General features: G+C 45.4%; 1 non-coding gene across 1 annotated transcript; it reads right to left on the bottom strand.

Moving 5' to 3' along the window:
• Window positions 1–12,279: 12,279 nt before the first annotated feature.
• LOC120367274 (small nucleolar RNA U13) lies at window positions 12,280–12,383 on the bottom strand. Its single transcript, XR_005581690.1, has one exon. It is a non-coding gene; the product is annotated as a small nucleolar RNA U13 (small nucleolar RNA).
• Window positions 12,384–15,509: the final 3,126 nt, after the last annotated feature.

Genomic DNA, 15,509 nt, shown 5'->3' with positions numbered 1-15,509 from the left:
AGCATGAAGATGACAGGAGGCAGAGAACTTGATCTCTCTGGCTCTTTGCTAACCCTTGGGTGCCTGGACCATACCAAGCCTCAAGATCGATTTGGGGAATGACAGAACGACCTATAATATCAGTAGTTTGGGGTTCACTGAGACTCGTTTTATGGCTTGGTAATGGTCTGGTTTTATAACTGTTTCCTGAATATCGATGAGGATGTGTCTTTGCTAACTGTTGAGTACAGAATCCATAAATGTCCCTTCAGTCCAGTTTATGGCTGATGTTATTGAAACTTTCTATGTTCCTACTACATTTTTGCCTACTTGTTTGTGGCAAAATCGCCCACTGTGACAGTAGACATTGTGTGCCTTATAGCAGACAAATGTGTGACAATCAGGCACATTACATGTATTATCTCTCTTGATTATCATAGTAATCATTCCAGTTGCTATCATTATGCAGTAAATGACCCCAAATTTCATGGCCAAATGAATCCCAACATTTTCTTATGCTCACAGATTCTATGGGTCGGGAAGTCTTGTCCAGCAGAGCAGGGACAGCTCATCTCTGTTCCACAGTGCCTGGGAGTTCAGCCTGGCAATGCCATGGCTAGGGCAACTGAGGGCTAGGGACCAGGATCGCCTACAGGTGTCTTTATTCACAGGTGTGATGTTGATGCTGGTTGTCAGCTGGGAACTGCAGTGGGGCTGTCACTCCCTGAGGTCTCTCGACACATGTTGGCTTGGGCTTCCTCATAACGTGGCAGCTGGGGTCCAGGAGTGGGCATCCCAGGAGAAAGCACATGGCCTTTTTATGATCTAGCCTCAGAAGTCACTCAGCATCACTCTGCCATACCACAACCAAGGCCACATGCAAGAGGAGGGGACATGGACCCCACCTCTTTATGACAGGGCTGTTAAGGTCACATTATATGAAGGACATGTAGGAGGGGGGATAGTACTGCAGCCATCATTGGGAAATACAATCTGCCCCAGCAGCCCCCTGAAATTGATTTTATTTTTCTCAATTTTAAATTTTTGAGAACTAAGACTCAGAAAAGTTAAGCAACTTGTCCAAGACCACTTGGCTAGTTAGTGGCAAGGGGAAGACTTAATGGTAGTTCTGTCTGACTCTAAATCACATGACTGATTGATTTATTGATAATCTATGTATGTGTGTGTGTGTGTGTGTGTGTGTGTGTGTGTATATATATATATATATATATATATATATATATAAAATTCATTTACACTCAAGCTTTTTTTTTTTTTTTTTTTCTTTTTGAGACGGAGTTTCGCTCTTATTACCCAGGCTGGAGTGCAATGGCACAATCTCGGCTCACCGCAACCTCCGCCTCCTGGGTTCAGGCGATTCTCCTGCCTCAGCCTCCTGAGTAGCTGGGACTACAGGCACGCACAACCATGCCCAGCTAATGTTTTGTATTTTTAGTAGAGACGGGATTTCACCATGTTGACCAGGATGGTCTCGATCTCTTGACCTCGTGATCCACCCGCCTCAGCCTCCCAAAGTGTTGGATTACAGGCGTGAGCCACCATGCCCAGGCCCTCAAGCTTATTTTTAAAAATAATTTAAGGGCCAGGCGCGGTGGCTCACACCTGTAATCCCAACACTTTGGGAGGCCGAGGCGGGTGGATCATGAGGTCAAGAGATGGAGACCATCCTGGTCAAGGTGGTGAAACCCCGTCTCTACTAAAAATACAAAAAATTAGCTGGGCATGGTGGTGCGTGCCTGTAATCCCAGCTACTTAGGAGGCTGAGGCAGGAGAATCGCCTGAACCCAGGAGGTGGAGGTTGCGGTGAGCCGAGATCGCACCATTGCACTCCAGCCTGGGTAACAAGAGCGAAACATCTTAAAAAAAAAAAAAAAAAAAAAATTTAAAGTGGCTAAATGCAAAAATCATGAAGTTTCATATTTGAAAGTAATTTCCATAACTTATTCATCCACTACTAGTATTTTGGGGTTCTCAGTAAGGTACATTCTTATGTTACGTTTCCCAAGCATGAGGCTGGTTTTTATTTCTGCTTAATGCAATTATGAAAAAGAAGATGAACTAACAAGCGAGAATAATCAACTTTCCAGGACCTGGGGCTCCCCCTTATTGGACAGACAGCCCTGCGAGGACACACAGCTCCCCTCTGCTGCCTGCCCAGTCGAAAGAGCTTCTCTCAGACTTTGGGCATGGAGACGACCCAGGAAGGCCAGATGAGTCCGCCTTTCTCCTTCTCTTCCCCTCCACCAGAAGAGCAGAAATAATTACCCTTCCCCTTTCCCACGTCACAGGAACACGTCAACCACGTGAGACCCACGTCACTGGAGTCCAAGCACAGAGCGTTTTCAAGACTTTCCTGAATTGCTGGATCGAAAAGTGAATGGGACCCTAGAGACCTTGGGCTATTGTGGGCATCAGAATCCTGGGAACCCTTCCTTAAGATACAAATTCCCGGTACCCCCAGCCACAGCTTCAGAATCCCCAGGCTAGGGCCCGGCACATGTTAAAAGCTCCCCACATGAGTCTGTTGACCACCCTGGATGTAAACCAATGCTTCAGTCTGACGCCCATTATGCAGCTGGTAAACTGAGACCCACCGGTGTAAATGACCCCCACTAACTGACCCAGAAGGTCAGGGCCAGGCTGGGACCCAACCCAAGCAGCCTTCAAAGATTTCCTTAAAGTACATTTTCTCTGCTCCAACATCGTGTCCCATGAGCCTGTTGGTTTATCAGGCTGAGCTGTTTAAAATAAATGAATGGCAACAACAGATTTCCAGACCAGAGTCACAAAGGCCCCCAGACCTTGGTGCAGGACAAGCTGTTCCAATCACACACGTTGCCTATGTTCATCCTCGCTACAGGCCAAGAGGCAAAGTTACAGTCATGCCCATTTCACAGATTGGGACACAGAGACCTTGAGAAGACATCTGTTTTAGCTGGGCTCAAATAGAATGAAGTCATCACATCACTGCTGCCTCCGGTTCCCTAATAGGTAAGCCCACCTCCCAGGCACCGGTGTAAGCCCTTTATAAAACCTGAGGTGCTTGGGTGAGATCTATGTCGCACTAAAGAGACTCTTATTATTCCTATTTAACTGATGAGCCACGGACGCGAACATATATTGAGCCCTATTATGCAGCAGGTGTTTTGTCAGGTGCGATTCATTCTTCGCAGCATTTAATCATTTCAACAGAAGGCCCACTGCTCTACCCATTTTAGAGATCAAGAAACTAAGGTTTGGAGAACTAAGTAATTTGACTAAATTCGCACAGCTGCTAAATGGCCCAGGCGCCCGTGCTTTGATGCTCTCGTCAAAGTATATGAACAGGATGGCCACAGTGGCTCACACCTGTGATCCCAGCACTTTGGGAGGCTGAGGTGGGCAGATCACTTGAGGCCAGAAGTTTCAGACCAGTTTGGCCAACATGGTAAAACCCCATCTCTAGTAAAATGTAAAAAAAAAATAATAATAATTAGCTGGGAGTGGTGATACATGCCTGTAATCCCAGCTACCTGAGAGGCTAAGGCACGAGAATCAGTTGAACCCGAGAGGCAGAGGTTACCATGAACCAAGATCACAGGCTCCAGCCTGGGTGACAGAGTCAGAAAAGAAAAAAAGAAAAAAAAAAAAAAGTATATGGACAATGTACTGCTTTCATCTAGAGGATGTAAGCTCCCTGTGGGAAACACATTCCGTATGTAACTTATGTACTAATATATGACTTATAAATTACTTATAACAAGTAACATATAACAAGTAACTTATATACTAATACAACCATTTTCCCTCAATGCCAGGCACTGCACAGTGGCAGGCACGCTGCAGGCCTTCCAATAACCCAGTTCAATGCAATTAAATCCAACTCCACATGACAAAGACTGAAACGTTCGGCCTCTCCTGGAAACAAATAGTACCTGTGTCCACACATCGTAGCTCCGCCCGGCACCCAGCAGGGACTCAGAAGACAGCCTGAATGCGAATATGGCTTCTGAGAGGAGCTGTTTCCTCATGAGCTTCCTCGCAGAGGCTCTACAAAGAGGCCTTTTTTATTCGCAGCTGCGCAGCAAGCCCCGGGCAGGCCTTTGGGGAAAGCTGAGCAGAAAGCAGGCAGGTGGTTGTGCAACGGTGGAGGTGGGGGCTTCTCCCCCTAAATCACCCTCCAGCACTACCGGTTCCCTCTCCGGAGCCAGCAACCCAGGGGCATCCAGCAGCCCCTCACTCCTGCCAAGCTAGGCAGGAAGCATGGCCTCTGCTTACTCCCAGTCCAGTCCCCCGAAGGGACTTGGTCTAAACCAGCGAGGTGTTTTCCACCGAAACCCTTCAGTCAGCTATTGTCTTTCCGGCTTTACCTTTGGAAAGGTTTTGTTTTGCTTCTTGGGGAGCCCCACGCTGGTCCTGAGATAGTGAGTGCAACGTGGCATTTCCCAGGGTGTACTCTGCAGCTGGGAGCTGCAGGTTTCAGGTCTCTGCTCCCACACGTGGAGCTGGGTAAGCTCACTGAGTGTTGTCAACTCTCTGGTCGTCAGTTTTGAAAGAGGCAAATGACTCCAGCTCTGTCACCCAACGTGAAGTGCAGTGGCATGATCATGACTCACTGCAGCCTCCACCTCCTGGACCCAAATGATCCTTCCACCTTGGCCTCCTGGGTAGCTAGGACCACAGGACTACAGGCTTGCACTACCATATCCACTTAATTAAAAACAAAAATTAGCCGGGCGCGGTGGCTCAAGCCTGTAATCCCAGCACTTTGGGAGGCCGAGGCGGGTGGATCACAAGGTCGAGAGATCGAGACCATCCTGGTCAACATGGTGAAACCCCGTCTCTACTAAAAACACAAAAAATTAGCTGGGCATGGTGGCACGTGCCTGTAATCCCAGCTACTCAGGAGGCTGAGGCAGGAGAATTGCCTGAACCCAGGAGGCGGAGGTTGCGGTGAGCCGAGATTGCGCCATTGCACTCCAGCCTGGGTAACAAGAGCGAAACTCCTTCTCAAAAAAAAAAAAAAAAAAAAAATTGTAGAGATGGGGGTCTCTTGCTGTGTTGCCCAGGCTGGTCTTAAGCTCCTGACGTCAAGCAATCCTCCCTCTTCGACCTGCCAAAGTGCTGGGATTACAGTCGTGAGCCAGCACACCTGGCCTCAAAGACATTTTCTTCCATGTTTTTCATTTTATGATAATATTCTGGGATGTGTCCAATTCACCTAGAAAATGGCTCCCAAAAAAAAACTGTTAATAGCTCATGTATTGTCTATTTTGTGAAGAAAGTAAGCGTGAATATCGCTCCTGGTATAAACCTTTGGAAACATAAGTTTCATGATCCTACAGGCCCTTTAAATTATAATCCTGTGTTCAAGGCCTGTCTTCTCCAAAAGCAGATGGAGGTTGGCCATGACTTGCAATCATCATTGAAATCATGAACCTAAATCTTAAACACTCTCCACACTCCTTATGCCCCTTCCAAACGTCCTGCAAGAGATCTCAGCTCCTACTTCAGGAAGAAGGGAGGGAAGGAGGAACAACCGAGAGAGGGAGAGAGTGATGTGGGGAATGGGAGAAAGAAGCACTTTAGGTCACTTCGAAAGCGGGGCCGGGTGTGGTGGCTCATGCCTGTAATCCAAGCACTTCGGGAGGCCAAGGTCGGCAGATCACCTGAGATCAGGAGTTTGAGTCCGGCCTGGCCAACATAGTGAAACCCTGTTTCTACTAAAAATACAAAAATTAGCTGGGCATAGTGGCAGTCGCCTATAATCTCAGCTACTTGGGAGACTGAGGCAAGAGAATCACTTGAACCCAGGAGACAGAGGTTGCGGTGAGCTGAGCTTGCACTGTTACACTCCAACCTGGGTGACAAGAGTGAAATTGCATCTCAAAAATAAATAAATAAAAATAAATTTAAAAAGCAGGTAGCATGCTTACTTCAGCAGCACCACTAAAATTGGAACATTATAGACACCTGTGTTTAAAAATAAATTTAAAAAAAAAAAAAAAGCAAGTAACATATACTCATTGAACCAGGATTCCCGCTTCTAGGAACTTATCTTACATTCACACTTGTCCACTTGTGAAACGATACATATACAATATTAAAAGACTCTTTGTATTAGCAAAAATAAAAATTGACAAGAACCTAAAATTTCACCTGGGGATAAATTAAATATGGATTAAATGTATACTATAAGGAGTTACACGGGTACAATGGAATACACTGCAGCTATAAGAAAGAATAAAGAGTGTCTGTATTAACTCTTGGGTAATCGTCTTCAAAACACACTGTTAGAAGTAACGGAGAAAAAAGGGGTCCAGATGCAGCGGCTCACACCTGTAATCTCAGCACTTTGGGAGGCCAAGGCGAGACCAGCCTGGCCAACCTGGTGAAACCCCGTCTCTACTGAAAATACAAAACTTAGCAGAGCATGATGATGCATGCCTATAATCCCAGCTATTCGAGAGGCAAGAGAATCTCTTGAACCTGGGAGGTGGAGGTTGCAATGAACCGAGATCATGCCACTCCACTCCAGCCTGAGTCGTAGAGTGAGACTCCGTCTCAAAAAAATAAATGAATAAAAAGACACAGCTCAGAACAATTCTAATGGATGCTTCCCTGTGTAAACAAGAATGAGATAAGATGGATGTCCAGGTATTTGATTACATTTGCATACAGTGTATCTAGAAGGACCTGTATCAGCTGGAAACACTGGACACCCTCACAGAGGGGAACAGCGTGGCCAAGGGATGGGATCTTTTTGGTGTCTTTAACATTTTGAATCATGCGATTGCATTGGCCTTTCAGGATAAATATTAAGGTCAATTTTTTAAATTGAGTGGGCGAAAGAAATCTAGGATCATTCTGTGTCTGGGATTGGCCAGTATTTTCCCAAGGGAACAGAGAGTATCTATTTAGGCTTTTCAGGCTAGTAAAAGCTCAGTCACCACCAACCTCAGCAATGTCTTCAAAATTCAAAAGCAGCCACGGACAGTAAGTAAAGGAGTGGGTGTGGCCATGTGCCCTCAAAACTTTATTGAGGATGCTGAAAACTTTAATTTCATTTAAGTTTCATGTGTCATGAAGCATTCTTTACTTCAGTTTTCCTCCAGTTGTTTAAAAACGTAAACCCATTCTTAGCTTACAGGGCTGTAATTGGCCAACTCCGGCTCTGTGGTGATGGCTTCTTCATTTCCGCAGTGATCTCACTGTAGCTCAGGGGTGTGTCCAGCTCGGGGCACCCCTGTTAAGAGGAATGTTAACCTGCAAACTGGGATGCCATTGGTCTGGTGCCAGGACAGGAGGAATGTTGAAACACTTGGGCCCGTAGATCCTAAGGAAAGAAAATTTGGGATTAGGGGGCAAGAGCAAAGTGGAATGAAAGCTGCCATCGAGTAGGTGACGGTCTCAGATACAGCGTGGCCAGGTAGGACAAGGCAGCTTTGAGGCTCACCCAGAGGAGAAATACTGACCATGCCTAGAGTTTCTGTGGAGAAGGAAGCCCTGGAACAGCGCCTGAGCTGCACTTAGGGCACCAGTGGATCAGTGGCTGGGATGCCCTCGGTGTCCCCACCCCATCCCTGTTCTCACTACCTCAGGGCACACTCACCCTCCACAGCCAGAACCTGCAATTTTTTTTTTTTTTTTTTTTTTTTTTTTTTTTTTGAGATACTCTCACTCTGTCACCCAGGCTGGAGTACAGTGGCTCAATCTTGGCTCACTACAACCTCCACTTCCCAGGTTCAAGAGATTCTCCTGCTTCAGCCTCCCAAGTACCTGGGATGACAGGCACCCACCACCACTATTTTTAGGAAAGACAGGGTTTCACCATGCTGGCCAGGCTGGTCTTGAACTCCTGACTTCAGGTGATATGTCCGCCTCAGCCTCCCAAAGTGCTCAGATAAAAAAAAAAAAAAAAAAAAAAAAAATAGTGGCCGGGCGCGGTGGCTCAAGCCTGTAATCCCAGCACTTTGGGAGGCCGAGGCGGGTGGATCACAAGGTCAAGAGATCGAGACCATCCTGGTCAACATGGTGAAACCCCGTCTCTACTAAAAATACAAAAAAAAGTAGCTGGGCATGGTGGCGCGTGCCTGTAATCCCAGCTACTCAGGAGGCTGAGGCAGGAGAATTGCCTGAACCCAGGAGGCGGAGGTTGCGGTGAGCTGAGATCGCGCCATTGCACTCCAGCCTGGGTAACAAGAGCGAAACTCCGTCTCAAAAAAAAAAAAAAAAAAAAAAAAAAAAAACTATATAGGCTCGCAATCAAGCGCATAATAATTATTTTTTCTTTTCTTTGCATTTGTGAGTGAAAATTCGTCTTTCAATCCTGACTCCTTGATGCCACCTGAAAGAAGATTTAACCTCATCTCATTCCGATTCCCTCCATGATTTCCAGGGATTTCCCATCTCTCTGCATTGAGTCCAGTGATTCAGATGGTTTCCCTCATCCTCCTCCTCCCTCCCTGGGGTTCCTCGGGGTCTCCGTCCAGACTGCCACATCCACTTTCTCTTCTCTCAGTCCCTTCCGAGCCGGTGATCACCTGTTGTGTGTGTTTCCACGTCTTCCCTTGGACCCCGATGCAATCTTGTGCTTACAAGTTTAGAACTTTACTCCCTCTGTTTTATGTTTTATGTATGCATAAAAGTTAAAATTAGCTGGGTGCGTCTGTAGTCCTAGGTACTTGGGAGGCTGAGTCTGTAGTCCCAGGTAGAGGCTGAGGCAGGAGGACTGCTTGAGCCCAGGAGTTCATGACTAGCTAAACAACACAGACTCTGCCTCAATTTCAAAAATAAAAACAAAAACAAAAACCTGTAATCCTGGCACGTTGTGAGGCCAAGGTGGGTGGATCATTTGAGGTCAGGAGTTCGAGACCAGCCTGACCAACATGGCGAAACCCCATCTCTACTAAAAATGGCCAGGCAAGGTGAAACTGCACCACTGCATTCCAGCCTGGGCAACAGAGAGCAATCCTGTATTAAAAATAATAATAATAATAATTCTGTAAATAGTTTATTTTAATGTAGCCATAATTTAACCACTTCTTTCACTGATAGCTTCTCTCTTCTCTTCTTCTCCATTGCTCTTAATTTCTATCTATTGCCATCTCAGGACATTGTTTGATTTTCTCCCCAGTGCATTTTGCTTTCTGAAAGTATCTTGTTTGTTCAATTCCTTGCGTGTGGATTTTCTGTCTCCCTTCCTCTAAAATGTAAGCTCCCTGAAGACAGGGACGCTGCGTGGTTCACACCTGCCTAGACGAATACAAGTGAAGGCATTGCAGAACGTGCCTTCTTCAAACATGAGCAATAACGGCTTCCGGCACCAGAAAATTGAAATTCTTTTTTGCCTTCTCTTTAATGCTCTGCCTCCATTTCTAAGCTGGGTTTCTTCTGGATCTCGGTTCCGATTCTCACACACCTGAGTGTGCCTTACCCTGCTTCCCTTGCTGATCTCATTGTTCGTCCTTCAAAATGTTTTTGGCACATTTCATGGTAAGGCTCTGAGACGGCGCTCCAAAATGTGTCTACATATCTTCTGTTGTGGTTACTTTGAAGTTTGTTGAATTATATTGTTTTGACAGAGCTGTCACATCTCAAAACGTGTTGCTGACTAAAAACATATGCAAGACCTTTTTTCATTCTTTTTTTCTTTCTTCCCTTTTTGTTTTAAAGAAAAACTCTACCGTCATCTTGCAACTAAATGTATGGCCACAAGAGGGCACCATGAGGCCACACTTCTGCTCTATGCAAAGCGGGTGGAACTTTGAGAAACCTAGTGGGAACAGTGCAAAACTTGAGACCTTTATTCTTAATCTTTTTCTTCATTCCAAAGTCTACCGCCCAGTGGTAACACACCCTTTGGGGAGCAGGCTGAGAAAACCAAATACTGGTACAACATTAACAAATAATAATAAATAATAAGCTGTGAATGTCTTCCAGTTGGTAGAAACTGTAAAAGCACATTTACTCGGATATACTTTGTTCTAAGTTATTTTTATCAAGGTTGAGTAAAAGTGTATGCATCCACAGGATTGCGATGCAAACCCCGGCTGTGTATGCAAGTGTCTGTGTTCTGCTATCATGCTCCATGTTCAGCACAGTGCAATATGAGAGTCCCTAGTCACACGTGCGTATATTTAAATTTTAAATTAAGTTAATTAAAATTAAATAAAATTGGGCTGGGCGGGGTGGCTCACGCCTGTAATCCCAGCACTTTCGGAGGCTGAAGAGGGTGGATCACCTGAGGTCAGGAATTCAAGACCAGCCTGATTAACATGGTAAAACCCCATCTCTACTAAATACAAAAAATTAGCCACGTTTGGTGGCGGATGCCTGTAAGCCCAGCTACTTGGAAAGCTGAGGCAGGAGGATCGCTGGAACCCAGGAAGCAGATGCTGCAATGAGCCAAGATTGTGCCATTGCACTCCCAGTTTCAAGCGAGTCTCTTGCCTCAGCCTCCCAAGTAGCTGGGACTACAGGCATGTGCCACCACACCCAGATAATTTTTGTATTTTAAATAGAGATGGGGTTTCACCAGGTTGCCCAGGAACTCCTGGCCTCAAGTGATCTGGCCTCCTAAACTGCTGGGATTACAGCCGTGAGCCACCATGCCCAGCCTCTCCATCAGTTTTATCAATGACAACCTCAAAGAGAAATTTTGACCTTCAGTAATATCGTAAATGAGATGGTTTGATGGATTTGGAAGAAGTGGGGAGAGGAGAATACAAAAAGCCTTTCAAGTCCAGGCACAGTGGCTGACGCCTATAATCCCAGCACTTTGGGAGGCCGAGGCAGGTGGATCACCTGAGGTCAGGAGTTAAGAGACCAGCCTGGCCAAGATGTTGAAAACTCATCTCTACTAAAAATACAAAAAAATTAGCCAGGCATGGTGGCAGCTGCCTGTAATCTCAGCTACTTGGGAGGCTGAGGCAGGAAAATTGCTTGAACCTGGGAGGCAGAGGTTGCAGTGAACCAAGATTGCACCATTACACTCCAGCCTGGGCAAAAGAATGAGACTCTGTCTCAAAAAAAGGAAAAAAGAAAAGAAAGAAAAGAAAAAGGCTTTAAATATGCACATATTGACAGTTTTCACATAAAAGGGGATGAAAAACAGAAAGTTAAATAAATAAATACGTTGCACATAAACTTTGTAAATTGCCTGAGACTTTGGCATCAGAGAATCCTACTCAACTGTTAACTGGCTGTGTGTCATTAGAGAGATTAATTTCCCTCTCTGAGCTATCATCTTGTTTATCTCTACAATGGAGATAATAACAGTCCCTACTTCTGGGAATGTGAGGATGAGGAAATTAAATCTTTTTTTTTTTTTTTTTCAGACAGAGTTTCACTCTGTCACCCAGGCTGGAGTGCATTGGTGCCATCTCGGCTCACTGCAGCCTCTGCCTCCTGGGTTCAAACGATTCTCTTGCTTTTGCTGCCCGAGAAGCTGGAATTACAGGTGCCTGCCACCACGCCTAGATAAATTTTGTATTTTTAGTAGAGACAGGGTTTCACCATGTTGGCCAGGCTGGTCTCAAACTCCTGACCTTAAGTGATCCGCCTGCCTCGGCCTTCCAAAGTGCTGGGATTACAGGCATGAGCCACTGTGGCAGGCCAGGAAATTAAATCTAAATAACGTGGTGCGTAAAATGCCAAAATGCCTACACTAATGACCATTTATTTCACATATCCTGGCTGTATGACTTAAGAAATGCTACTCTCTGGTGTCAATTTTAAAAGAAATGTCTCTATGTTATTAAGGATTATAAATTGGGTCTCCTCTGAAGTTCTTCAAGAGATGTGAGAAAAGCTTTCAATCGCTTTTAACTCTAATCAATTGATAAAAATGATTGTAACACCTCCATCATTGCCATTTGCTCTAGACAGTGCTGCCATAGGACCTGCTTTTAGACTTTGTTGACATCAATGTCAGAGCAATAGCTGAAATAAAAGCATCTTCAAAATACTTCACAAAGCATCTCAATGACATGGGTTGCACGGAACAGCCAAGCCTGCTTGGAGTCCCATGTCTGGGCAAGGAGAGGGTGGAAGAGGGAAACTCAAGCCCCACTGACTGCTTTCAAATAGCCTTTCTCCATAAAGAATACAGGAGTTTCCAAAAGATAACAGATACCTCAAGCATTCACTGAAAGAATCACATCCACAAATTATAATTTCAGGTCTGTATCAACCACAAGAGTCTGTGTCCAACAGGTGTAAAAGGCTTTTTGGCAAGTTTATCACTTTACATACCAGTTTACTTTTGGACACCTTTTTCATTCTATTTTTCTTTTTTCACATCAATTGGGGAATGTGCCAACATCGTAACGAAGTCTGAGGGAGGCACATCTCACACATAGGCGTGAAAACCCAATCATCACTCTTATGAACTACAAAAGTATCCTGGATTTTATTAATGGGCACATTTCTGGGTTTTGTTTTGCCAAGCTTCATCCTTTCATCCTCAGGCTGGTCTCCTCAGAGACAGAAAGCAGCTGTTCACTTCAAGACCAGAGTCTGAGTTCGATGTAGGAAGAAGAGGTCAGGGAAGGGAAAAATGTTAAGGGGCCAAGGACACAGAACTTTCTCCCAGCAAGAAAATACCACTCCGGACTTCCGCTTTCATCTTGCTGGCCAGGACTGTGTCACAGGGCTATTCCTAGGAAGCTGGGTGGCCAGCAGGTCACCTTTCCACCCTTTATAGAAAAGATAGGCAATGGCCGGGTGCGGTGACTCATGCCTGTGATCCCAGCACTTAAGGAGGCTGAAGCAGGCAGATTACTGGAGGCCAAGAGTTCGAGAGCAGCCCAACCAACATGATGAAATTCTGTCTCTACCAAAAATACAAAAATTAGCCAGGCATGGCGGTGCATGTCTGTAACCCCAGCTACTCAGGAGGCTAGGGCGAGAGAATCACTTGAGCCCAGGAGGTGGAGGTTGCATGAATGGAGATCATGCCACTGCACTCCAGCCTGGGCAACAGAGAGAGACCCTGTCTCAAAAAATAAAAATAAAAAAGGAGGAAAAGTGAAGAGTGACAAATAATGGCTTTGGGATATCAATCAATGGTCTATCAAGGGACCCAGCCAAGAGTTTTCAGTGTTTTCTTTTACCAATTAAAGACACTAAAACACCACCACCAACTATCACCTACTACCCCTATCATAATAGAAAGAGTATTTTAACACTGCCAAGGCCAGGCACAGACGCCTATAATCGCAGTACTTCAGGAGGCTGAGGCAGGCGTATCTCTTGAGGACAGGCATTCAAGACCAGCCTGGCCAACAGAGCAAAACCCCATCTCTACTAAAAATTTTTAAAAATATATTAGCCAAACGTGGTGGTGAGCGTCCACCATCCCAGCTACTCAGGAGGCTGAGGTAGGAGGATCACTTGAACCTGGGAGGTGAAGGATGCAGTGAGCCAAGATCACGCTGCCACACACCCCAGCCTGGCCAACAGAAGGACCTTGTCTCAAAAAAACAAAAAACAAAAAACAACGAAAAAAACAACAAAAGAGGAAAGGCAATCTCAGAATAATATCTGCCTACACACTGCACCATCAGTTTCGTTTTCTGCAAAATTTCCCCCATTGCTCTTAGTTTCTGAGATGTTTTCAGTGAAATGTCAGTCCTGGGCATGGTGCTGACAGACGGTGGCCCTACATTCGCAGTGAGACGCGCAAACCACACCACCGACGGGCCTATGGCTTTCGGAGACGGAACCTGGAAGAACAGTGTTCTCGGATTTGTTCATACAAATGACCATGGAAGTTAACTCTTATTACAAACGTAACATGAGTTTTCATATATAGAGATGTACATTCTTGGACCAAACTAATGCCCCTATTTCTGTTCCAGATCATGATGAATATTCCATTAACCCAGCAGGGATCTGAGAGTCCAACTCCTGAATGAGAAATGCCTTCAGAAAGGACACATGAGGGGCAGCTGTCAGCCACAGAAAGGCCCTCACAAAGGCAGCAGCAGGTTGGGCAGGTCTTGACAGAAAGTGCAGGCAGCTGGCCCTCCCAGGACGGGATCCGCTGACTCCACTCAAGGTATCTGGTTCATGTAAAGTCCGATGGTTCTGCCTTCACGGGGTCTCAGCTAACTACACAACCGTGGTGAGATGGCAGCTTCAAGGGGGTGTGCTGTCATTTCTCGTCAGCGAGTAGGTCACGTGGCTAGGGAGTATGAATCTTTCCTTCTCTCCAAAGAAGATTTTTGTACCTCTCTCTCTCTCTCTCTCACATACACACACACACACACACACACACACACACACACACACAAATCCCATTTAAAGACAACGCAAATGTTAACTGGAAAAGCAGATTTGAAATCTGTCGCTAATGGTATTATAGATTATTTTCCCCACTGAGAAAATTCTAGGCATTTCAGTTATTGGCAGTAGCCCTTTAAGACTGTTTTTCTGCTAATTTTCCCTCAACCTCTTCAGTTGCATTCCAAATTTTCAAAAGTAGGACCAAGCTAGTTATGAGTGACTGTAAATTTGGAGGGCGGAAGTACACATTAAAATAACCACTACTGGCTGGGCGCGGTGGCTCACACCTGTAATCCCAGCACTTTAGGGGGCCGAGGCAGGCGGATCATGAGGTCAGGAGATCAAAACTATCCTGGCCAACATGGTGAAACCCTGTCTCTACTAAAAATACAAAAAAATTAGCTGGGCATGGTGGTGCATGCCTGTAATCCCAGCTACTCAGAAGGCTGAGACAGGAGAATTGCTTGAACCCAGGAGTCGGAGGTTGCAGTGAGCCAAGATCGGGCCACTTCACTCCAGCCTGGCAACAGAGTGAGACTCCATCTCAAAAGGCATACATTTATACATACATAACCACTACTTAGGTCACCAGGTGCAGTGGTTCGTGCCTGTAATCCCAGCACTTTGGGAGGATCCCTTAAGCCCAGGAGTTCGCGACTAGCCAGGCCAAACCTTGTCTCAACTAAAAATACAAAAAATTAGCCAGGTGTGGTGGTACATGCCTGTAGTCCCAGCTACTTGGGAGGCTGAGGTAGGAGGATGGCTTGAGCCCAGGAGTGGGAGGTTGCAGTGAGCTCAGATCATATCACTAGGCAGCAGAGACACCATCTCAAAAAATAAAAATAAAAAATAAAAAAAGAACAAAGGCCAGTAAACGTTTTCATCAAGGCACAAATAGTAAATATTTCAAGCTCCATTCGCTACGTGACAGCTCTACTGCAGTCTTAGCAAGAAGGAGCCACAGACCATACATGAAGAAATGGGTGTGGCTGCGTCCAGTAAGACTTCGTTATGGATACTGACATTTCAATTTCAGGTAATTTTACACAAGTCACAAAACGCTATTTTTCTTTTTGTTTCTTCCAATCATTAAAATATAAAAACTATTCTTACTTCACAGGCCGTAAGAAAACAGGTAGTGGTCCCATGTGCTGTATAGTTTGCTGATAATCCCTGAATCAGAAGATAAACTAGATAAAGCACTCAGAAACAAATTTAACAAGAAACATTCAAACCTCCAT

Source organism: Saimiri boliviensis, chromosome 8 (assembly GCF_048565385.1).
Source record: "Saimiri boliviensis isolate mSaiBol1 chromosome 8, mSaiBol1.pri, whole genome shotgun sequence".
Classification (NCBI taxonomy): Eukaryota; Metazoa; Chordata; class Mammalia; order Primates; family Cebidae; genus Saimiri; species Saimiri boliviensis.
Note: the sequence above shows the minus strand (reverse complement) of the source record. Positions and strands in the feature narration are given on the sequence as shown.